Source organism: Theropithecus gelada, chromosome 2 (assembly GCF_003255815.1).
Source record: "Theropithecus gelada isolate Dixy chromosome 2, Tgel_1.0, whole genome shotgun sequence".
In the NCBI taxonomy this organism is placed as follows: Eukaryota; Metazoa; Chordata; class Mammalia; order Primates; family Cercopithecidae; genus Theropithecus; species Theropithecus gelada.
The window spans coordinates 136999890-137026583 of NC_037669.1; the positions used below are offsets into that span (position 1 = coordinate 136999890).

Below are 26694 nucleotides of genomic sequence, written 5' to 3' on the forward strand. Positions count from 1 at the left end.
ATATCCAGCTTAACCACACCCAATCCCATTTAAGAGGGGAGTAAAGGGGACAAGTAAACAAAATAATACAAAAAGTTACCAAGCTGATACTTGTAGTCCTGTGTAAAGCAGGGTATGCAAAAACATACCTGTATTCTTAAAATCTTTCACCTCAACTGGAGATGTGTTAACAACTTTAAACCATAAAGTGGACACTGCCACAGAAGAGAATAAAGAATTGGGAAACTGGGGCACAGAGAAGTCAGACAACGTGTTTAAGACTACACAACTAGTCAATATTCTTTGGAAAGAACACACTCGGTCATTGTTCAAAATAAAGCTGTATCATCATGCAGTAAAAGCTAATTTAGATCTTATTGTAGAAATTTAGGGGGAAAATTAAGGGGGTAGAAGCCTAAATATTAAACTTTATCAGGGGCCTAGTGACAGTTTATCAGTCCGTCTCCAAGGATTAGAACACACAATTTCCATTTTGCTTCATGACTGTATAAAAGAACATCTTAAACTGACAGATTAGCTGTTTATAGCTCAATACAAACTGCTCTGAGAATTTGGTCCCTGGATGCAGGGATGGCTCAGAAATGCTCTTATAGTTAAAGATCTTTGTTGAATAAGCACAATTCTCTAAGGGTGTGTTTTGTGGAAACTGACGCATAGGAGAAAGAAGAAACATATTTCACATTTGAAGTGTGGTGGGGAGACCCAGCAGAAAACTAGAAATTACCCTTCCCAGTGAATTATTCATAAGCGAACCACAACTAGACCTTAAGGTTCTGGATACAAAGTCTTAAACATGCTGTCCCCTTGATTACATGAGGCTATAAGCAAGGACAGACTATCAAATAAAAATATTTTATTAGACAATGAAAACTGTGTCTGCTCAATAAAAGGGGAATGTAATGTATCTGAATGTTAAAATGTCTTACTTAATGGTTATGTAAGGCATGCTGGCTTAGTCTCACCACCCCTGGGGTTATGATATGGAATTGCATTGATTGTAGTCCTATTTTAATAGTGTATTGGTTGGGCAAAGAAAAGATAGGAACAAATTTAATAATACTTTGGACACCTTACAGAGAGGTAAACAATAATAAGTCTCCCAGTCTCCCCATGTTTCATGACTGTCCTAAAGAACATCTGAATATTAAGCACATTTGCTAAAGTATTTCTCTTTCCTGAATATTGTTCCCCCTGTATATTTCAGAAGGCAATGTAGAGCAATGTTTTATTGGTACAAAATGACGTTTTTTGTTGTTTGTGTTTTTAGTTCTTCCTTAGAAATGGCAGTCTGTGTCCCTGTAAAGTGAAGAGGTGAACCAGGGCAGCCTCAGGGCTAAATTACAGGTGCTCTGTGGCAACTCCATGCCTTGTGGTGTAGTAAAGCTAGTGGATAAGCATTTGTTTCTCCCTGTAAGTTACTTTCCCTTGGCTTCTCCTTACCTTTAAGACTGCGTACTGAAGCAGCTGGGCTCTTAATGGTTCAGCACCTAAGTTTGCAGAAACAGTTACAGAGAAATGAAGACAGTGAGAGAAGCTGCATCAAAACAATATAATCTTTGAATAATCTACAAGGTGTTCCTCCATCTCCCCCTCTTGTAAATGCTCTGTAAATTCTTAAAGGAAGTCTTTTGCTCTTAGTAGTGTTTTTCCAAAAGCATTGAGCGCAAGCAGAAATGATGCAAGTTTAATCTCCTAATTAACTTTGTCATTCATTTCCAGTTAATTCTGGAAGGTTCACTATTTTTCTTTAAGAGATCAGGGGACAGTATCTGGAATCTCACTGTGGAACATATGACTAACTCCCAGATACCTGAATATCCAACTTAACCACATCCAATCCCATTTAAGAGAAGAGTAAGGGGGACGAGTAAACAAAATAATAAAAATAAAAAAAATTAAAATAAAAAAAAAACAAAGTTGATGCTTGTAGTCCCATATAAAGCAGGGTATGCAAAAACATACCTGTATTCTTAAAATATTTCACTTCAACTGAAGATGTGTTAAATAAAAAGTTTAAATGAAAAAGTGGACACTGCCACAGACGAGAATAGAGAAATAGGAGGTGTAAGATAACAAGAACCTGCAAACTTCAGCTCCACATTACCAAGAGAATAAATTACTATTTTAAGTGTAAGCTGAATTTCAAAGCAACGTAAAGCAGCAATTCTTATACCAGTTGAGCATAAGCATAACTATATCAGATAGTCAAAGCAGGAAACCTGAATAACTGATTTGTTAAAAAGGAAATCTCATAGACTTACAGACTTAGACTTAGCTAAGCAATTTTCATCTTCATAGCACATTATAACATTAACTTATATCTGCAGGTTCCTGAAGCTGTGCTTTGCAATTACAGTTTGTATTATGGAAACTGAGGCACAGGAAGAAGGAGAAACAGTTTGCATATTTAGACTGTGTCTGCAGAAGCTGAGGACAGAGGTACTCAGGATAAATCATCTTCTTGTTTCCCAGACATTAATTAGGTGTTTCCCAGCCTGAAATACGGAGTTCTGGACACAAAGTGCCAACCATGTTACTCTCCTGGTTAGTGCTGCTCTACAACCAAAGACACAGCGTTAAGTCCAAGAAATTACCAATTTTTTAAAGTGCTGGAACCCACAAAAATGGCAGGGAATGAAGTTACACGCCTTCATACAGTCGATTTGCCGATAAGCAGTTTCCAATGCTGACGCTGCAAGTCAGGTACTAGTTTTCAGTTTAATAAAATTGTAATTCGAATCATATATGGGGGAGGAATCGACTTGATCAAGAGGCTAAAGAGGGATATTTGGTTGCAGTTACCCTTATTTTGAAACAATACAAATAGATTGAAACCAGTTAAGTAAGAAGTCTTAAACTTTCATCTACAAAAGGACACCCCAACCCCGCACCGACCAACCCTTGTGAGATTTAAGCATAAATTATATAATAGGAAATCAGGTTAAAAGCAAGATGAAGAGGTGGGATAATGAAAAGATCTTCCGGTTAAGAAAAGTAAAAATAGAAAAGTGAGTTACAAATGAGAAAATCCGACCGAAACCATAATGAAAACAAACCTTGCTTAAAAAAAAATCAGTGTCTGTACAGCAGAATGGCAAATTCCCAGCCCCCAAATCAGCCCCGGTGCAATCTGGTAGCGCGGATCTCGGTAACCAAACATAACTCCCCGAGGCAGAGGCCGCAGGGAACTATGGAAATGAACCTGAAGAGCCAACCTGACGTGACTTCCAGAGCCCTCCTCCAGGTCAACCTCCGGGCCCCTCTCCCTCCCCTCACTCTTCAGGTCCCAGTAGCGGCTCCTTCCCAGGGCACGCCTCCTCCACCGCCGCAGGGTCCTGGGCGCTCGGATCGCGCCGGACCTTAGCTGCGGACCCTGCTCAGCGCACCTCCCGGCAGTAGCTCCTCTGGGCTGGCTCTGCCCTCCCCGTGCCCGTCCCACGGGCTCCCAGCGCCCTGGGCGCTCGCGCCCTTTGGACCTTTCTCCCTCAGCTCGCTCTCCTGGGACTCACCAGTGGGATTCGGGAGAAGTTGGAGGCTGCTGAGCCGACACATCCCGACCAATGAGCGCGCGGGGCCCGGTGGCAGTGGCGGGCTGGGAGCCCAGCCGAGCGCCGCTCAGTCGGTGCATCCGCCCAAGGCGCGCGGGCTCCGGGGTGAGGCCGGACTAGGGGGAGGTTCCGGACCCGCCTCCTCCCGGGCCGGGGGGGCGTCGAGGCACCTGGGCATCCCTCCTACCCGCACCCGCAGAGACTCACCGTGACCTCTCAGTAGATCCCGCGCCAGGAGTTAGGCGGCTGCTCCAGTCTGCGCTCGGTCAAGCTTCGCCACTTGCACATCTCCGCGCCCCGCGCGTCTCGGCGCTCTCACGGCCCCCCCCACCCCCCGCCACCCGCCACCCCGCCTCGCCGCTGCAGGACCAGCGAGAGGAGCAGTTCACTGGGTGACCTGAAGGTTTCCGCTAGGTCTCCCAAATCCAGTCACTTCATGTGAGGGGGCCGGGGGGGGCGGGGAGGGGCGGGCGGTGGCAATGAGAATGTCCTATCCTCCCCACCCCTCATCTCACCATTCCCAAAAGGGCTTTGCTAAACATTTTCGGAATTGCTTAGCTTCGGGGCTTTCAAGAAAACAATACACTGGCTCTTTGGGATTCTCTAGTGCGGATGAGGGCTCCATCTCTCTCCTGTGGACCGGAGACTGTAATGCTTGCCTCTTCTCACGCTCTTCTTTCGCTCTCTTTCTCGCTCCCTTTCCTCCCTGAATCCAAGCTTCCTTCCTTCTTCACTTAAATTTCCTCCCTCCCTCCCTCCTTCGTTTTCTTTTTTCTTACTGTCCCTCCGCTTTTCCTTCTTTCTTTCCTTGCTCCTGCTTTCTCCACCTCGCTTCCCTCTTTCTTTCTTTTTCTTGGTCAGAGTACTCTGATGTCAAGATCTGTACTGAAACTCTCCGCTCCCACCTCCTGACTCCAGGGAATCTTTTAACGTGTGTACATCGGAGGTTGAGTGTGGGGAGTGAGAAAGAGAGAAATAAACTAAAATGTGTCTGCTCTACCTACTGAAATCATCCATCATGCGCCTGGACCCTCATCAGTTTAATGCAGGCAAGCAGAGCACCCCTTTCACTCAAGACACAGCGATTCCTCCTCAAAGGGATAAATACAAACAAGGAAATAAATACTTTTGGCACAAAGGCAGTTTCTTTGTAAAAGCTACCTTTAGCAGCTATAATTAACAAGGAGCTCAGAGGAACTAAACTTCCTTTTTTTTTTTTTTTTGCTTCTAGTATACAAGTACCTTTAATACTGATCCCTTTCCTTTTTTGAATCACATGTAATTACAGACACACACACACACACACACACACACACACTCACACTCCCCTGCGGAACTCATACTGAAGTAAAACTGGGTTTGCAATTATCTGTTTTTAATATCAAAATGATTTACTGCTTGAGAGGGTCCTCTTGTACTAAAACATTTTCCATCTTTTTCATAGGAGAGAAAGCTGAAAAGCAAGGAGAAAAGGTAGTTCATGCTAATAAGATAAGTGGAATACAATGGAGAGACATTTCCCCAAAAAGCTAGCCAATCTTTAAATAATTCTATTAATATAGAGAAAAATGGAGTGTGTAGACCTAACAAGTGCCTTTCACGACTATTTACGCTTTCTCTGTGCATCTTACAGACACTACTTAGTCCTCACCACAATCCTGAAATATTGGTGTTTTCACTCCCACAAATAAGCATATGGAGCTTGACTAGCGCCCTGGAAAGCATCTCAACGGGAATTTATTCATTTACTTATTTTCCTACAGAGTCTGGCGCTGTCGCCCAGGCTGGAGTGCAGTGGTGTGATCTGGACCCACTGCAACCTCTGCCTCCTGGGTTCAAGCGATTCGCCTGCCTCAGCCTCCTGAGCAGCTGGAAATACAGGCACGCGCCACCACACCCAGCTTATTTTGTGTGTGTGTGTGTGTGTGTGTGTGTACTTTTAGTTTCGGGGTTTCTCCGTGTTGGCCAGGCTGGTCTCGAACTCCTGGCCTCAAGTGATCCGCACACCTCGGTCTCCCAAAGTGCTGGAATTACGGGTGTTAGTTACCATGCCTGGCGGTGAGGACATTTTAAAGGAAAAAAAAAAAGGGCGGGGCGGGGGGAGGATTTACTTAGAATGTATGACAAAAGAAAAAAAAAATGCCTACTTAAAGTTATTTTTAGACTCTGACTTTCAGCTGATAGTCCACAGTATGGATTGTTAACTGTTTTCCCAGAACAAATCTTTTTTTCTTTTTCTCTTTTCTTTCTGTTTTGTTTTGTTTTGTTTTGTTTTTAGATGAGAGTCTCACTGTGTTGCCCAGGCTGGTCTCTAACTCTGGGCTCAAGCAATCCTTCAGCCTCAGCCTCTTGAGTAGCTTGGATTACAGGCTTGTACTACCCACACCTGCCTTACAATATCTTGATTTCATTCAAGTTCATTAGAAACTTAGGGGTTTTTATTTTTGTTGTTGTTTGTTTGTTTTTAAATCAAGAATGCTAAATCTCCTCCCAGAAGTTTATGCAAGTTTGAGATAAAATTTTTAAGGGATCTAATAAAGAGTCTTCAAGTATTTACAGTAAGTAAATTTAGAAAACTGAGGCTTACTGAGTTGGTCCAAGATCACTCGGTTTGGCTACTTATAGGAATGGAGGAAAAGTAGTCCTCCTGGTGACCACACATCAGTTATTAAGAATGGAATGCATTGGTTCTAGCAATATGCAGAATAGATCCTTAAAAACCACCAGTGTGACACAAATGCTTGATGAAGTTTTTTTAAGTCCTTTCAAAATGCAATAGCGCCTTTTTATATGCACCATTGAGCCAGGAGGCAAGTAAAGGAAAACCTTAGAAGCCAAAAGCAAAGGGAGCTGTCAGAGGCATTTGGACCAGAGCAACTTCATCTTGAATAGGGGCTAGGTAAAATAAGGCTGAGATCTGCCGGACTGAACTCCCAGGAGGTGAGACATTCTTAGTCATAGGATGAGATAGAAGGTTGGTTGGCACAAGATATAGGTCATAAAGACGGTGCTGATAAAACAGGATACTGTAAAGAAGTCAGTCAAAACCCACCAAAACCAAGATGGCCACGAAAGTGACCACTGGTGGTCCTCACTGCTCATTATTTGTGAATTATAATGTATTACCATGCTAAAAGACACTACCACCAGTGCCATGACCGTTTACATATGCCATAGCAACATCCAGAAGTTAACCTACATAGTCTAAAAAGGGGAGAGGATCCTCAGTTCCAGGAAATCTCTGCCCCTTTCCCTGAAAACTCATGAATAATCTACCCCTTGTTTGGCACACAATGAAGAAATAACTGTAAGTATACTCAGTCAAGCGGCCTATGCTGCTGCTCTGCCTATAGAGTAGCCATTCTTTTTTCCTTTACTTTCCTAATAAACTTGATTTCCCTTTGCGGATTCATCCTGAATTCTTTCTTGCAAGAGGTCCAAGAACCCTCTTTTGGGGGATCAAGATGTCTTTCCTGTAACACAGACAAAAAAATCAAGAAGGATATGGATGTCCTGGTAGTATCTATCCATTTCAGGAGGCCTCACTGGACTTAAGTGACCGAGAGCTTTCACTGTAACAGAACTTGCAAGTGCCGAGGGACTTCATACAAAGCCTAGTTCAGAGTAAAGTGAAAAGGTGGGCTAACAAAAAATGAAACTCAGCCCCAACTCCCACTCCTCACCCCTACTCTCCCACAAGAAACATAAATATATTTGCTTTTTTCAGTCCTGATTCAGGCTGGTAAACTTACAACAAAAACTTTCTGTAAGAATTCATGATTCAGCTAGACTTCAGATGGATGCAGGGCTAGAATTTATACTAATTGTGTAGCCTGAGTATTTCCAAGTTAAAGATTTATGGTAAAACAGCCCCAGCTAGACTGTTCGAAATAAAAACTGAAAAACTTACCACAACTGACTCTAACCAAAAGAACTTCTTGAGAATGAATTTATGAAGCAAAGTAATAGTTTATGGAAGATCTGATATGCGAGAAAGAATGATAAGCAAAGAATATAGTAACAACATAAATAAATCTAAGCAAACATTAACAAAAATTAAAAAATGGTGATAAAAAAGATCAACTATAAAACCAGACAACAGGGGTGTGTAAGTTGGGAGAGTTTAATTACAATTAAAGCACTCGAAAGTCTTTACTCAATCAGGCCTGATGATGTGCACCTGTAGTCCTCGCTACTCAGGAGGCTGAGGCAGGAAAAGCGCTTGAGCCCAAGTTTGAGACCAGCCTGAGCAACATAGTGAGACGCTGGCTAAATAAATAAAATGAAGTCCTTACTTACATTGTTGGAAAGAAGGATAATGATATTGATTAATTGTATACTTTAGACTTCATTAGGTTAATTATATATGTAAAAAGTACTAATATAACCACTAAAAAGATAAAAATATAGTGCATGAGGTCAAGTTTTGCAGAAAGAAAAAACAAAATTAAACATAAGTCAATCTAAAGGAGGACAGAAAAAGAAAAAGCATTAGAGAAGAAAATATAGGAAGTATAACATAAAATGCTAGAAATAAATCAAAATATATTAATTGCAATGAATATAATTGAACCAAATTCTCCAGTTAGAAGACAGATTGGCATATAACAAACAAATGAACAAAATCCAGCTGCCTTCTGTTTGAAAGAGACACATCTAAAACATAAGGCTATAGAATAGTTGAAAGTAAAATAATGTAAAAAAATACATCAAACAAATATAACTGAAGGATTGCTGGTATAGCAAGATTGTAATAAAACTAAAATTTTACCAAAAAAAGAGAGCAATCAATTCAGCAGGATGATAAAATTCTAAGCTTGATTACATTTAGTAGCATAAATTTTAAGTATATATTACAAAAATAATATAAGAATTAAAAGGGTAAAATCACCAATGTTACTGGGTGATTTTAATACACTTTTCTCAATATTTGATAAATCAAGTGCACAAATCAGTAAGGATATAGAAGATCTGGATAACAATATTAAAAGATAATCCAATAGAAATATATAGAATATTTCACTTAAGAATTGGAGACTATACATTTTTTAAGCACCTATGAAATATTTATAAACATTGATTATATGCCAAACTATTAAATAAGCTTCAGTGAATCTTGAAGACTTTTCATAACACATTTTTGGACCTTAACATGATTAAATAAAAATAAAACCACATATACATCTAGAAATTGTTAAACAATGCACACAAACACCTTAAAATAACACATAAATTGGCCAGGCGTGGTAGCTCATGCCTGTATTCCCAGCACTTTGGGAAGCCGAGGCGGGAGGATCACCTGAGGTCAGGAGTTTGAGACCAGCCTGGCCAACATGGAGAAACCACCCCCTCTACTAAAAATACAAAAATTTGATGGGTGTGGTGGCACGTGCCTGTAATCCTAGCTACTCAGGAGGCTGAGGCAGGAGAATCACTTGAATGAGGGAAGCAGAGATTGCAGTGAGCCGAGATCACACCACTGCACTCCAGCCTGAGTCACAGAGTACGACTCTGGAAAAAAAAAAGAAAAGAAAGAAAGGAGGGAGGGAGGAAGGGAGGGAAGGAGGAAGGAAGGAAGGAAGGAAGGAAGGAAGGAAGGAAGGAAGGAAGGAAGGAAGGAAAGAAAGAGAAAGAAAGAAAACACACACACACATAAAGAGCAAGAGCAAATCATGATTGAAGTGAAGAAACCTATAACTGAATGCAATAAAAATATTTCTTAACAATATATGTCAATCGAGGTATCTAGCAATAGCAGAAAATTTGTAGCCTTAAATACTTTTATTTTAGAGGGAAAAAGCTAAAATTTAATGAGGTGAGCATGTAACTTGGAAAGTTAGAAAAAGAAAATAACAAATCCTAAGAAAGTGAACTGAATGCAGTAGTACATAAAAATGACCAAAGATAGCTTTCTTTTACTTTCAATATTAAAATTAAATATGAGTTCAATAGTAAGTATTGGGTTAGAAGGCCTGGATGGTGTAGTTGGAAAAAGAGAGAGAGAGAGAAGAAAAGGAAGGAGAGATGAAGGGAAGTGAATAGAAAAGAAGACAGAACTAATTAAATAATGGTAAATTATGTAGTGCGATTATCAATACTGGAAAATCAAAGTGATCTATAAAATTTTACTCATATTTATAAGAGTAATATGATTGCTGGATATAAGATGAATATTAAAAAATTAATTGCATTTTTACAAGAGAAACAAATGAGAAAACATAACCTTAGAAGACCCATCTACAGTCCTATAGGTAGACAGATAAACAGGCATTGATATAAATATATAGATATATCCTAAATGAGGGGTTGTGAAAAAAAAAGGGAAGAAAAGAATATGCAACAGAGACCTAAATCATCCTTAGAGCCTAAAATATTTATTATCTGGCTTGATACAGAGCAAGTTTCACTGCCTTTGTGCTAGCCAATGCTCAGAATCCTACTGAAAAGACAGCGAATAATTCGTTTTGTTTACAAGGACACTGTTTTTTTTTTTTTTTTTTTCCTCTTTTGGCAGATTGTACAAATTCATACTCTTTTCTAAAATTAATGCCATTGTGTGTTATTATTACCCACTATTGTTGCTTAAAACATTCTATTTACAGCAAACTAATGTGAGGTACAAGGCTTAGTAGACTTTATGCACTGACTGGTGTCTAAATTGATATTCTTATTAGTGGTATATAAGAAGTCAGGTGAATAAGACTTGGTTTTATTTGGAGTTCTAGCTGGCATTTACTTATTAATTCATGAGACTGTGGATCTCCTGTGCTGTGGTCATTTCTATTTATTCTTCATTTTAATGTCTGTTTGTTCTTAAAAATGTAACATTATTTTTAGCTTGTAGGCTCTGAAAGGGGCCACTGACCACTGTTGGATTTGGCTGACTGGTTGTAGTTTGCAGATTCCTGGTCAGTGGATCCTCCACAGATTATGTGATTCTATTGGGATATGCACCTTTGGTTGACTTTTCATTGACCAAGCTACTCCACAACTTGGAAAAAGTTGTCCTTGTTGGAAATAGATAGTGATGAAAATGGATTAGTTTAGCAATTTGTAGGAAACACAGCAATACAAATGATTCTTGTTTAAAATCATGCAAATGAACTTTTTCTGGGAGAGATTCTATTGATTTCCATGGAAACGATAACTCTAAACATTACATTTTATAGGCTAATAAAAGTTTTGATAGGCCAACATAGTTTTTAAAAAACTAAACTTTGGTAAACTTTCAGTAAACCATTTTAGAAAACATTTATATTATCCAGAATTGTTAAAGAAACACATGACTTACAGCCCAACAAATTTACCTTTAGGTGCACAGTCTCAGAAAAAAACCTGAAGATATGTGTAAGATTCTGTAGCAGTGTGGTCTATAATAATTTTCAAAAAAGTAGAAACAATACAAAAGTCCATTGATAAGAGAATGGATAGATAATGGTAATACATTCATAAAATAGAATACTACACAGAATACAAAATAACCAACTGCCCTAAACAAACCAACAAACCAACCAACCAAACAAACAAACCAACTGCAGCTAAACTACACAGAATACAAAATAACCAGTTGCAGCTAAACAAATGAGAAAAATAATGTTGAATGAAAAAGCAAGAAAACTCTGTGTAGACTATTACAGATACAAAGAAAACAGAAGATGTAATGATTATGTAATCAGGGAATCCACAGTTTAGTGGGTAAGAAAAATGCAAACAAGCATTTACAGTAGATTTGCATGTGATAGAAAAGTGTTTACTCTTTTTGGCATGGTGGAATTTTGTGCAATGGAGCAATAAGGTCAGAGTGTCCGTTATAATACCTATGTTGCATTGATGGGAATGAGGAGGATGGGAAAGGATGGAGGCAAGGAGATCTGTTAAAGGGCTTGGACAGTGATTCTTATGAGAGATGTTTTAAAAATAAATAAGTGATCTAAGGCAATTGGATAGATTTTTGAGGTAAATCCATAGGACTTAGCGACTTTTTCATATTGAAGGTAAAGAAGAAAGAATCCAGAATGACTACTATAGTATCAGGCAACTGGATAGATCTGCCACTTCACTGAGATAGGGAACATCTGATAGTGGTGGTGGTGAGTTGTGGCTAGGATGACGGACATCATGTTGAAATTGTAGCATTACTGTCATACAATGGGATATTTGCTGCTCCTGACAATTTGGTAAAACATCTAAATATTTGTTACATGCCAAATGCAATAATTAATTGTGATGATGGGACAAATAAGACTCAGAAATATTATACCTTCAAATTTCATTGAAGAAAAAATACCCTATGATTACCAAACGATTATTTGAAAACAGTCACTCACTAAGCAGTTTTTCAAATAACTATAGCTGAGTGACTGAAAATTAAATTTCCAAACATGGAATTGGGCCTATTCCCTGGCTAAACTGTTCTATGTGCTGATGCAGTGGGGCATGAAAGTCCCTCCCAGACATGCTACACATGCCACGTGTATGATGTGACTAAGCTCAGTTACAGAGATATGCTCATCCCCTCATGTCTCCAAGATGATTATGTGTTTCATCCCAGCAACACACTAAAATTCCTTTACTGGCAATACATAGAGAAAGGGGAAAGGAGGGTAGTTTCACAGCACAACTTGTGTGGACACTTTGCATTCACAAACCTGGAACCAATTCTGACCGGGAGGGAGGGCTGATTTTGAGCCTTTGGTTTACCTATCACCACATACCAAGGAACATGTGCATATGATTCATTCACATTAGACCTCTCTGATGCATTTCCTGTGGACAGCTGTGGCCCTGACTCTGGGGGCGAGAGCAGGGTATTGAATACTACATAGCAGCAGCCACAGGAATAAACCCAAACACCCCAGATTTTTCTCAGGGGGACAGCTGTCCAATTTTGGCATGATTAACCTTTAAATCTCTGGTTCTTTCTGACTCTGATGTTTGGCAGAGGTGCTGATTCCAAATAATCAAAACTAGGACAAGCAAGAAGAAGAAATGCGTCTTCTAAGCAACTCCTGAGTGGGAAAGTTTGTGTCTTAACTTGAAATAATCATATTCCAAATGTAATCAATTGCCAACTTCTCTTGGATCCATAATGCTTCCAGGAAAAGTGCCAGGTGAAACAGAAATATCTAAATGTTAGACTTTTATGTTCCTTGCTTTATTTATTTATGCTTTATACCATACCAATCCTTTTGCAAAGATAAAGTTTATCTTGAACCCCATTATTCTTAATCTTTTTTATCAGCTGATCATTCTTACCACAGGGATTCTTACCAATTCAGATTATTGCATTTACCTAGATCCTTTAAGTCCAAGCAAAAAGAACACTTTTAAAAACTCATCCTGATCTGTTTATGCAGATGTATGTACATAGTGGCTTCTGTTGTATGCTTTCATTACAATGTTTAAAATATCTCAATGCCAAGTCCTAAAGAAACGAACTGCTCCTTGTTACAAGATGCTTTTAGTGTAAGAAATCTTTTCAATTATAATGATTTAGGATGTTATTTCACAAAAGCGTATTCAATGCATATTAATGCACTGCAAATTTTAAAACTAGGCCAGAAAAATTAAAGAAATAAAAGCGTTAAGAGGGCCCATTTGACTAGTACAATGTTGTATATAATTGAAAAATAGCTCCAAAAACATTACACAATGTGATTGTCTTGCTTTTGTCTCTATCACACTAACTGTATTCTTACAGGAGAGTTGTTGTCTGTTTGCCTTGTCCACCTGCCTTATCCAGTGGTTATTGGTAGAGGCAGCAGTTCCATTCCAAAGGGAAAACAATCTCTTCCTGTTCCCTGTGGTGATGCCCATTTCCTGTTGCTTCTGGAGCTGGGTAGGGGGGTAGTTCTCAATAAGGTCCTTCTGCTGACGTCAACGGACATCACAGGGACAAGGGCGAGGCAGTCACATTCTTGTTGAGTACTAGGGTATTAAAATAGCTGAAGGTAATGGAGCCTATTCCTAGTTCATTAATTTGATGGTATTGCTTTTTACCCATTTGAAACCCAGTGAGTTTCTTCCTGCTAAGGAATTCAGAGTGATATTAATTTATCCAGTCACTATTTAAATAGGTATTAATAAAAGTAAGGAGGATTCTCCATAAAGTACAATGTTTCTCTTCCTGTAATATCACCAATAAATTGCTAAGGCCCAATTTCATATTATAGCAAGGAATGATATGAATAATATTATTTGAAGTTGTCTCAGAGAAAAAGGGCCAGGTTAGTGCTGTTCAATTACTGGTACGTTCATCTTCCCTCCAAGTCATTCACTTGTGAGCTCAGTCATTCTGGGCCTTAACAAACCTCTCTTAACTCTGAGTTGCCCCAAGCTGATAATTTCTTTCATCCTTCTCACTGAAAGCATCTTTAATTTTCTCCATTATTTCTAGCCTGATGACATTTCTTAATCTTTAATACATCTATTTCTTGAACTTTCAGTTCTTCTAGCTTCTACAACATTGTGCTGGTCTCTCCCTCCTCTTTGTCCTCCATCTGCCTACTAAATAAAGCATCTTTTCTTGTCCTTTCATCTCTCTCTTTCTAGGAATTCTTGCTTGACTGTTTTTATGCATATCATTATTTCAACTCTGATCTCATGGCAGACAACTCCCAAACCTACAACAATTAGTCCAATGTATTCCCCACTTTTCCTTTCATTTGTAGAATACTTCACAAACCCATGCTCTCATGAACTTATATACTTTACAGGCTCAGCCTTGTTCCAGTTCATCTAGGCTTGACACATCCCAGTGGCCTTTGATGAGTCCTTTATTACTCCCCAACAAACAATGAATTTACAAATGTCAACATTTTTATCTCCACAGGATCTCCTGAATCCTTTTCCCTACATTTTATTTCCAAAGCCAACATTAGCCAGCAGAAATTGTATTCTCTTATTTTTCCTGGATTATTATACTAACATTTTGAACATTATCCTTAGAAAGACACTATTTCATCTTTTCTTTATCTCAATTCATTGTTCACATTATTTCCTGGTCGATTAAATAGAAACTCAGAATATTTTACTCACTCAGATGTTCAGAAACTGCAAAATTCTGTATTTTCAGATTTTATGCCGGCTAAGCCTAATTTAATAAAACTCGTGCTACTTTACATGTGCTAAGCCTGTTAGAATGGGAAATGTAGTTAAAAGTATAGAAACAACAACAAAAAAAATGGCTGATACCGTAACACCAGTGACACCGTGTCAGACCAGCCTAAAATATTCAAGTTTTGGGAGGAATTATTTTGGCTTCAACAGTTATTAATGCATAATTGACATGACAATAAACTGCACATATTTAAGTGTATAATTTAATAAAATGTGACATTGATTATGCATATGCCTACGAAAGAGTCATCCCATTGAGATAATAAATTTATCCTTCACCTTCCAAAAGTAACTCTTGTGCCTTGGTAATCTCTCTCTGCTGCCCTTCCCTACCTATCTCTTATTCTCAGGCAACCATTGATTGCCTCTCTGTTAGTATACCATTTGTATACTAGTTTGCATTTTCTAGAATTTTATATAGATGTAATTACACAGTATATACTATTTTTTGCCTTTTTACATTCAGCTGATATTCATTCATGATATAATTATGCTGATATTCATTCATGTAGTAGCAGTAGTTCATTCTTTTTTATTATTGAATAGTATTCCATTGAATGGATATACCTTAGTTTATCAATTCACTTATTGATAGAAATTTGTATAATTTATAGCTTGGGGCCATTACAAATAAAGTTACTACGTAAATTCATTTTTAAATCTTTATAGGAACATATGCTTTCACTTTTCCTAGGTAAATATCTAGGAGTGCAATAGCTGAATCATATGACAGTAAAGTTTAACTGTTTAACAGATTGCCAAACTATTTTTCCAAAGCGGTTGTAGCATTTTTCACAATCAGTACTGTATAAGCATTCCATTTGCCCCACATTCTTGTTAACACTTGGTACAGTCAATCTTTTTAGTTTTAGCCATTATAATTGGTGTATGATAGTGTATCGTGGTTTTAATTTGCATTTCCTTAATGACTAACGATGTCAAGTATCTTTTCATCTGTCTATTTGTTATCCATATATCTTGTTTGGTGAGTGTTTGAAAAGTATTTTAAAAGGAAAATAAGGGCCAGGCGCTGTGGCTCACGCCTGTAATCCCAGCACTTTGGGAGGCCGAGGTGGGCAGATAATGAAGTCAGGAGTTCAAGACCACCTGTTATCTCAGCACTTTGGGAGGCCGAGGTGGGCAGATCACGAGGTCAGGAGTTCAAGACCAGCCTGACCAACACGGTGAAACCCCGTCTCAACTAAAAATACAAAAATTAGCCAGACATGGTGGCACGCACCTGTAATTCCAGCTACTCGGGAGGCTGAGGCAGGAGAATTGCTTGAACCTGGGAGGAGGAGGTTGCAGTGAGCCAAGACCGCACCACTGCACTCCAGACAGAGTAAGAATCAGGCTCAAAAAAAAAAAAAAAAAAAAAGAAAATAAATTGCAAAAGCTAACTCTGTTATATAAATTTTTAAAACATACAAAGTCTCTCTATTTTATCTTTGAATGAGAGGTTTTTTTTTTTTTCCAAATTGCCCATGTTTTCTTCCAAATAATTGTTGGAATAATAACTACAAATAAAGTCTCTGGGAGAATCATTTGCAAGCACAAGGAAAGCATAGCATTCTTCAACATTATCTACATCCAGAAAATACATTATATGAATCCAGCCTAAATATTCTGCCTTATTACTCATGGTTCCTCTATAGTCTCTAAGTAAGTGAGTTCTAAAACATGCTATGAGTTGTAATGGTAGTAGGTGAGATGGTTGTAGGGGTATACAGAGTTATTATATAAGGATAAATCTCACTATAAGAACGGTATTCTATTTTGACTTCTCATTAGATTCATTTTCTTATGTAAAGAAAAAAGTCTCAACTTGGAAATTATGTTTGTGTAACATCTCTGTGATAATAGTTGATCACTTTTCTCAACAGAGAGCAGTCCTTAGTCTCAAGTCTTCAGCAGTTCAGAGTACTAAGCTAGGATTTTTTGTTTGCATTTTTTCATTGTATTTACTTTTTTAGTAAGTGACATAGATTTTCAGTCAGTCAGCCAGTGATAGCGATATAAAATGTCATTACACCATGTATTTTAGTTAAAGGAAATGAGTTAATTGATAGAAAACATATTACATAAGTAATATTCTATTGATATTCAGATTCATCAAAAGTTGTTACCATAATATACAAATGACTCAATTTGGGGAAAAATTATTTAATGTTTAGCCCAATTATTTTCAAACTATACTTACTCCATGGAAAACTAGGGTTTACTAGGTGGTGCCTTCACCATTGGGTTGAGGAGATGGCAATGAGCAGGCAAGGAGAGAATGAGCAAACAAGTTTAGGAAACCAGCCCTGGAATCAACTAGAGCAACTCATTACTTATTTATGGAAAACAGGAAACTTCAAAAAAAAAAAAAAAAGGGGACAATAATCATGCATATTCACATGTATGATTATTTCCTTTTACTGTATATTCTTTCAATCTTTTTCTAAGCTCATACACATTTTTAAAATTAGATTGCCATAATGTTACATACTTAAAAAATAGTACTATAACATGCTAATTTTCTGTCATTAAGTGCTCTTTAAAAATTAATTTTTGGACTGTAGAATATTTATTTAACTGTAAACCTTAGCTTCACTTCTATATAAAATGAAAATTGGACTAGATGACATCTAGAATATCGTCCTGGTCTAACAGCCCTTTCCTCTATTAAGTGAATAGCGAAACACTCCTGAATTACTTAAATAATTAAATCCCCGTCCTACTCACCCTGAAAAGCAGTTCATGGAACTGACTATGTGAGAAGCAGCTCCACTGCACAGAAACTACAACAATCTGGAACATCAGTGTATATCTCAACAACTTGAGCCCGTATTTGAACGCACTGTCTTTTATGACCACAGTGTCATATTATGTATGAAATGCTTCTCCTAATTAGTCACCACCCTCTCGCTTTACCTCAGCTGGGCCTGCTCTGGAGGGTGACTGACCGCCTGTCTATTTCAGGCACCTCCTAGGGCTCCACATGAGCGTAAGTCATCTAACTCATGTTTTAAGTTAAGCAATCCACAACTTAACATTTGTGCTTGCTAAGAATCTATTATGCAACTGTTTTTGTTGTTATGTACTAGCAGATAAAGAGACAAAATTTCACTTTATTCATATAGATTTCAAGAAAAGTTAAAGATAACTATAAGCTGCTATTTGTTGAAGGCTGAGTGTGACTATATCCTGTTCCACTTTTCTATAGCTGGTGCTGGGGGAGGTGTCCCCATTTGTCTTCATATCTGTAGGGTCTTTAGGACTTAAGGGAAAGGAAATTTATTCATTTTATTTCATAAATGTTTACTAAGTACACACATATGCTAGCCATTCTGGTAGGTCCTTAAGACATAGAGATAAATAGAATGCTGCCATTTCTTAAGTCTTAGTCTAGTAAGGGAGAGAGGAAGAGAGAGAAACAGTAGCTACAGCTATATGTGTCTTGATGAAAGAATGTCCAAAGTGGTAGGTTAAAAGAAAACACACACACACACACACACACACACACACTTCAGAAATGAGACTGTCTTTGAGGAAACTGCCAAAGGATACTTTATTGGGTTGAATAGTGTCCTTGCAAAATTCGTGTCCTTCCTGGAATCGTGATCTAATTTGGAAACAGGATTGTCACAGACGGAATTATCTAAGAAAAGGTCATACTGGAGTAGGTTGGCCCTTATGCAGTATGACTGGTATCCTTGTAAGATGAAGAGAAGACACACAGAAACAGAGACACTATTTCTGTCAGGGAGAATATGGCCATGTGATAACAGAAGCAAAGATTGAGTGATGCACTTACAAGTCAAGCGACGCCAAAGGTTGATAACAAACACCAGAAGCCAGAAGAGTCAAGGAAGGTTTCTCCCTTAGAAAGTCTTAGAGAGAGCACAGTTCTGCCAGCACCTTGATTTCAGACTTCTAGTCTCTGGAATGGTGAGACAATATATTTTTCTTGTTTTAAGCACCAGTTGCACTTTGTTGCAGCATCCCTGGAAAATTAATAACATATCTAGGAGCTCATTAAGTAGACCGAAGGGAAAGCTTTCCAAGTGAAGGTAACAGCATGTTCACAGTCATGAAGGAGTGAAAGAGTATTCAGAAGAGTCTCATCAACATAATTGAGTTACCTAAATACGACATGATATGTGCAGTTCAATAAATAACATATACACAGTGTGTTATATTCCTCATTATTTCACACATTTCGTATATGTCTCAGAATCAACAAGAGAAATGAGACATAAACCTTTTTTCCTTAGCCTCACTTAATGAATCACCCAATCTCTGCCTTTGTGACTGCATGGCTGTCCTCTCTTGTGCCTTCATTATTGAATATTTTGCAAATCAGAGGGTTAGAACAGTGCATATATATATATGTTATATTATATATGTATAATTTTTTTTGAGACAGAGTCTCACTCTGTTGCCCAGACTGAAGTGTATTAGCATGATCTCAGCTCACTGCAAACTCCACCTCCCGGATTCAAGTGATTCTCCTATCTCAGCCTCCTGAGTAGCTGGGATTACAGGTGCCCACCACCATGCCTGGCTAATTTTTGCATTTTTAGTAGAGACAAGGTTTTGCCGTGTTGGCCAGGCTGGTCTTGAACTCCTGACCACAGGTGTTCCACCCGCCTCGGCCTCCCAAAGTGCTGGGATTACAGGCATGGGCCACCGCTCCCGGCCCTAAATATATTTTTAAAACAAAAACACAAAATTGTTCCCTAGGGATGAGCCAAACCCTTCATCTGTGCTCATTGAAAGAAACAGCTATCTATTCAAATATGGGACAGAACACTAGATATATATTTTTAATTACTGAGAGGTATGTTACAACTTTCCAATTTAGCACCTTCCTAATGAGTTTTCAAGGGTTATTTTGGCTCTACATGATTTCTGTCTACCCACTGACTCAAGGATCTAACTTCCTAGTAAAATTCAACTGTAAAAGGTTATGTGATGGCCAATTTTCTGTTTCTGTAGGACTCAAAATTGGAGTGTGGGTTATTGGACATCTGTTGACAGACAATGTTTATTTTTTTCTTTACCAGGCCAATGAAATTTTGAGAAAGTTTATAGAGCTTTTGTTTACTGTTTATTTAGTTGTGATCTTTTTCAGTGTAAGAAAAACTACCACCTATATATACTATATATATATATACACGCACACACTCACATTTATGTAACATACGTGCTTATATATGCATTCAGGTATACCTCAGAGATACTGGAGGCTCAGTTTCAGACCATAGCAATAAAGTGAATATTATAATAAAATGAGTCACACAGTTTTTTTGGTTTCTTAGTGTATATAAAAGTATGTTTATACTATACTGTGGTCTATTGAATGAGCAACAGCATTATCTCTAAAAAAAGTACATATCTTAATTAAGAAATTCTTTATTGCTAAAATTGCTAACACAGAGACATGAAGTAAACACATGCTGTTGGAAAAATGATGCTGATAGACTTGCCTGACACAGCATTGCCAAAAACTTTCAATTTGTAAAAAATGCCCTATCTTGAAGTGCAATAAAGCAAAGTGTAAAAAATGAGATGTGTCTGTATATAGGTATAGATGCATAGTGGGGAAACTGAGATGAAGAATTATCAAAGAATTTTCTGAATTTCATAGAACTAATAAAGGGAATATCTAGAAAATTAACTGAGGTATTTTAATTCCAAATTTAACATTCTTTCCATTTGAGTATGATGACTATTCTATATATATATATAATGGTCTGGCACAGAGGTTCTCAAGAGGAAAATTTTGCAATGTCTGTAGACATTTTTGATTGTCACATTGAGGGGATGCTACTGGCAGCTAATGAATAGAAGCCAGGGTGCTTTTGGACATATTATATACAGGACACCCCCTGCCCCCAACTAGAAAAGAGTTGTCCAGTCCAAAATGTCAATAATAGAGCCAAGATTGAGAAATTGCAGTCTAGTATAATGGCTAATAAAGAATACTCTTTATAACGTATTTACTACATACCAAGCATTGTGCTAAATAAATCATTCCTAAGCAATGTTTCCCAAAATATCTCTGATTAAGTATATACTACTGCTATTTCCATTTTACACACGAGGAAACTAAGGGTGGGAGAGATTAATTTGCCCCAACAAGTGACAAGTCTAGAATTCAAATACAGGCATTTTTGTTGCTAAAGTCTTTACTTTTAACTATTAGATTCTAACCATCTGACAGGAAGCAGATCTTCATATGATAAAATGTGATTCTGAATAACTTTCTCTTAAAGATTATTTTATGCTTTAGTTGCCTTTGCCAGTCAACAATTGCATCCTTTATAAGACAATGATATGGTAAAAAATTTTCTAAAATCAGTTAGCATAAGAAAATTAGTCATATGATAAACAAAAAATCATTTTATCATGCCTGAAAAATAAATATTTCTACACAATCTATACCTTGATGCTATGGTGTGAATATGTCTCCCAAAGTTTAACAAAGTTTAAGTGGGGAAGGCTTGTGTGCTGATGTTAAGAAGTGGGACCTTTGAAAGGTGATTAGGCCATGTGGGCTCTGCCCTTATGAGTGGATTAATGTTATCATGGGAGTAGGTTCCTTATAAAAAGATGAGTTCAGCTTCTCTCTCTCTCTCTCTCTCTCTCTCACTCTATCTTTGCCCCTCCAACATGTTCTGATGCAGCAAGAAGGTCCTCAGGTGCCAGCACATTGAGCTTGGACTTCCCAGCCTCCAGAAATGTGAGAAAGTAAATTTCTCTTTCTCATAAATTATTCAGTCTGTGATATTCTGTTATAGCAGCAAAAAATGGACTAAGACACTTTGGGAAATAGAAATATAATTTAAAATTTTTTTGACTTCTTTTAAGCTAAAAGTTATAAGGTATTTCTGTGATCACTTTGACAGTAACTTTTATCTAGCCACATCATTGTTGAGAAAACTTAAAAAATATATATTACCACGAGACCTAAGGAGTTTGAATTAAAGAGAAGTGTTTAAGAGTAATAGCGGACTACACAACTCATGACAAAACTCCACTGTGCAAAAAAAAAAAAAAAAAAAGAAAAGAAAAGATATGACATGATTTTAAAAAATGATATGATATGATATGATTTTTTTAAAAAAGAAAGGATATGATAAAATAGTGATGAACCCTGAGGTCAAGATCCATGAGAAAAAGGAAGCTTAAGTGGTGAGACCTCCATTTGGAGCACTTTTTCTCTACGGTCATCTGTCAATTCCTGAAGAGACGTGTGAGAGCTGGAAAAGGAGCAGTGCTTTTGACAGCTTTACAGTACTAGAAGGGAAAAAAAAATGAAGCCTAGGTCCTTCCAATAGGAAAAGGACTTGTAAGTCCCTCATTGCTTTTTCTTAAAACCCCAAAGGGTCGTGCCTTAAGGAATAGGGTATAGTGAAAGCAACGTGTCTTTTCTAGAAATGGAATTCCAGCTTAAATGTACATATCCCTAAAATTGAACTAAGGAAATCCGAGATTATTAGCCTTTCATCACTAGCAAAAAGCTAACATAAATCCTCTGTGGAGGAAGATCGTACTAGGCTTGGAATAATTTTATATTTTTTAGCACATAATTTCAATATAATTATATATTCAAAATATATAATATATAAATAATATATAATGTTACATATAATTTATTATATATCATAAATTATAAATAGTGCTTAATATATAATATATAATTATATATCTAATATTATACATAATATAATTGATTATATGATTATATAATACAATTGATATGATTGATATGATATATGATATGATATATGATTATATACATATTGTATAATTATATAAGGTATATTATTATCATTCATATTATATATAATTATATATTATATATTAGCATATTATTATATAATAATTATATATTATATATAATATATAATCATAATATATATTATATATCATTACATATGACATATATTATATATCATATATCATATATCATATATAATTACATATGATATATATTGTATATCATATATAATATAATATATAAATAATATCATACATTACAAACTATATAATATATAATATTATATATTATATAAACTATATTATATATATCTATAACATAAATATATAACATATATTTATATAACATATATTTATATAATTAATAAAGTCATTAATTATATATTTAGTTTTGATTTAGTTCTTTCCTTTCTTTTTTTTTTTGAGACAGAGTCTCACTCTGTCCCAGGCTGGAGTGCAGTGGCATGATCGTGGCTCACTGCAACCTCCGCCTCCCGGGTTCAAGTGATTCTCCTGCCCCAGCCTTCAGAGTATCTGGGATTACAGGCATGTGCCACCACTCCCGGCTAATTTTTGTTTTTTTAGTAGAGACAGGGTTTCACCATGTTGGCCAGGCTGGTCTCTAACTCCTCACCTTGTGATCCGTGGGCCTCGGATAACAAGTGTGAAACACCATACCCAGCCAGTTCTTTCCTTTTTAAAGTTTCCATTGTGTGTCAATATTTTCAAGCTTGCCTTTTATGTCTCAGAACATAATAAGCATAATTATTTTAAAATGTATTCCAATAATATCATTATTTCTGGATACTTGCCTGCTTCTATTGCCTATTGTTTCCCCAAAGTTTTGTTTCTGTTCTTTCTTATTCTCGTATGCCTTGTTAGTTTTGATTGAATGCTAGAAATTGTATGTAAAATAATGTCAAATAATTCTAAGTTTAGTTTGATATTATATTTCAACACAGAGCATTACATTTGCCTCTTGCTGGTAATGAAGGAAGAACAATCTTGAACTCATAGAACTAAAAATAAGGCTGGTAGCTGAATTTCCAACAGGAAGAATGATGTCCAAAGACAATAAAAAGATAGCCTTCAAAATTTTGAAAAAATATGTTTGTGAAGGATAAACATAAACTAAATAGCATTTGTTACCAACAGATCCAAACCAAGAGAAATATTAAAGGGTGTTCTTGCAGATAAAAAAGAATGCAGGTGAAATTTCAGAAAGAACAGTGCAAAGGTAAATAGATAGGTACATATAAATTAATATTAAATATATAAAACAATAGAATTACAATGGCAAGGATGAGGCAAGGATGCTATTTAGCACCCTTCCTATTCAACTTTGAATAGGAAATTCTAGCTAGAGTGGTAAGGCAATACATAGAAATCAAAATGTTAAAGGGTTTGGAAAGAAGAAAATAAAACTGCTGTTATTTGCAAATAATATGATATGTACCTAGAAAATATAAAAGAACATACAGAGTAGATGACTGGCCTGGCATGGTGGCTCATGCCTGTAATCCGAGCACTTTGGGAGGCTGAGGTGGACAGATCACTTGAAGCCAGGAGTTCGAAACCAGCCTGGCCAACATGGCAAAACCCTTTATCTACTGAAAATACAAGAGTTAAATGGGAGTGTGGCAGACGCCTATAATCCCAGCTACTCAGGGGGCTGAGTCACAAGAATCGCCTGAACCCATGAGGCAGAGGTTGCAGTGAGCCAAGATTGTGCCACTTCACTCCAGCCTGGGCAACAGAGCAAGACTCTGTCTCAAAAAAAAAAAAAAAAGGAAAAAGAACCTACATACAGATAAATTGTTAGAATTAATAAATAAATCTAGTAAGGTTGAGATATACAAAGTCACTATAAAAATTAATTTTATTTATATACATCAGTAACAAATACAAGTTTTTAATGTGGTTGTTAAAGTCTTAGCTTTCCTCTCTGTGACTTCCTGTCCCAGAATAAAGCTGAGTAAAGAATGCTTGATATTTTTAATTTATACAGCTGCTTTTAACTTGATACACTTTTTTAAAGTGTTACATGCAAATGATCATTTGATAATGTATATACTTCAAAGTTCTGAAAGATTTAGAATTTGTCTTTAGCTCTCTGATGTTTGCATCCACCCAAAACTAATACAGTGAAACCAAAACTCCAAAGGGATATTGTTAGGAGGTGGGGTCTTAGGAAAGTAATTAAGTGAGATTATGAGGGTGGAGTCTCCATGATGGGATTGTGTCCTTATAAGAAGAGAAAGCGAATAGAGCAAAAGTGCTCTCTTTCTGTTTGTCTTTCTGCAGGTACTCACCAAGAAAATCCAGGTGAGAACATAACAGGAAAAAAGGGCCCTCACCAGAACCTGACCATGCTGGCACTATGATTACAGACTTCCACCCTTCAGAACTGTGAGAAATAAATATTTGTTGTTGAAGCCACAAAATAATTATTGTGGCAATTCTTTGTGGTGAGAAATGGTATTCTGTTATTGCGGCCTAAAGTGAGACACCCTCCCTGAATCTTGCCCTTACACCTCCCCACTCTCACCATTTTGCTCCTTCTTGATATCATCAGGGCCTCAGAGCTTCTGCTCCATCTCAACAGTAAGCACCTACTTACAGGGAAGACTGTGAGGACTCTGGGATCATGAAGTGTTAGAGTTGGAAGAAAATGTGAATTATCTTGTTCAAACTGCTGCATTTTACAAATGAGTAAACTAAGGACCAGAGAAACCAATATATTTACCCTTAATCACCTGTCCTAAGATAGAAATGCCTTTTGAAAGTTAGTAAACCATCTTAACCATAAGTATTTCATTTAACACAGTATGAAAACTTCCAGCCAGCAAGAAGGATCTTTAATAATGGGGTTTCAGCTTTCAGCAAGCCCAAAGGGAGGGCATTTGCAGATCAAAGTGGCTGTCTCACAGCTGTGAAATCATAATTTTGCTGCAACCTCTCAGCATGTCATTCTTGTTCCCAGTCTCCCAAAGGGCAGGTATGAAGATCTATTCCTAGAGTCAGTAATCTATGACTTAGTAGGCCAAAGTAATTTTAAGTGGCAAGTAAAGTATTTGTGGCCACCTTCTACCCTTATTATTATTGTTCAAAAGAGTAGTCAACTGATTAACAACTCCTACTTTGAGACTCTGGGTTTAGTTGCCTGCCCAACAAAATCTACTTAGCAACCCATGTACCAAATTATCATATTGTTTAATTTCTTTTTCATTTTATTTGTGTGTTTATTATGTTGTTTATGAGTAATGATAATTTCTGTTCCATACGTGTGTGTGTGTGTATCTTTTCTGATTAATTAGACCACATAAAATTCAAAAGGGAATTTAAGAGTTATATAGTTCTAATGATATTAATCTATTTTTAATTTTCTTGAATAAACCCTACTTTCATCATGATTTAGATGTGTTTTCTTTTTTTTCATTTAACATACTTTTGAAATAAACTTTCTAGTAAATTATCTCAGATGGTGGCATCATCCTTCATAAATGAAATAGGCCTATAGTTTCCATTTTCTTTGGGAAACATACAAAATAGTGGTTAATAGCTTATCTCCTTGATGCAAGTTACCTAGTTTCCATCTCTGTCCCACTGTTTACTAATTGTGGAATCCTGGAGAAGTTATTTAACTTCTCTAAGTTTTCTCATCTGTAAGATGAGAGAAATGCTCAGTCTTGTAAGTATTTTGTGGAATAAATAGATTTATATTTCTAGAACACTTACAATGTTCTTGGTATACAGAAAGCTCTTTATAAATATCATTGATGTCATTATGGGCAGGTTTTGATATCAATATGCTAACCTTATAAAGTGCACTTAAAAGTGATCCTTTTTTTTTTTTTTTTTTTTTTTTTGAGACAGAATTTTGCTTTGTAGCCCAAGCTGGAGTGCAGTGGTGTGATGGCTCACTGACTGAAACCTCTGCCCGCCGGCTTCAAGTGATTCTCCAGCCTCAGCCTCTTGAGTAGCTGGGATTACAGGCATACACCACCAAGACATGGTTTTGCCGTGTTGGCCAGCCTGGTCTCAAACTCCTGACCTCTCTCACCTTGGCCTCCCACAGTGCTGGGATTACAGGCATGAGCCACCACATCTGGCTGATCCTTCTTTTTCTATAACCTGGAAATAGTTAAGAGGAAGAAGAATTTTTTATTCCTTGAGAATTTAAAATAACTCAGTTATGAAATCATTTGGAACCTGTGCCTTGGGTGAGAGAATACTTCGACAAGTTCACAGATTCTTA

General features: G+C 37.1%; 1 protein-coding gene across 8 annotated transcripts in view; it reads right to left on the bottom strand.

Moving 5' to 3' along the window:
- Positions 1-26694, bottom strand: part of MME (membrane metalloendopeptidase) — a 149870-nt gene that overhangs the window by 88380 nt on the left and 34796 nt on the right. For 2 of the 8 annotated variants that reach the window (XM_025376022.1, XM_025376028.1), the window contains exons 1-2: positions 3756-3854; positions 1441-1487 (exon numbers count right to left, since the gene is read on the bottom strand). The exons of 1 other annotated variant lie outside the window; for it this stretch is intronic. The gene's annotated coding sequence lies outside the window, so the exon portion shown is untranslated. 5 more of the 8 variants (XM_025376023.1, XM_025376024.1, XM_025376025.1 and 2 more) reach the window with 5 other exon arrangements.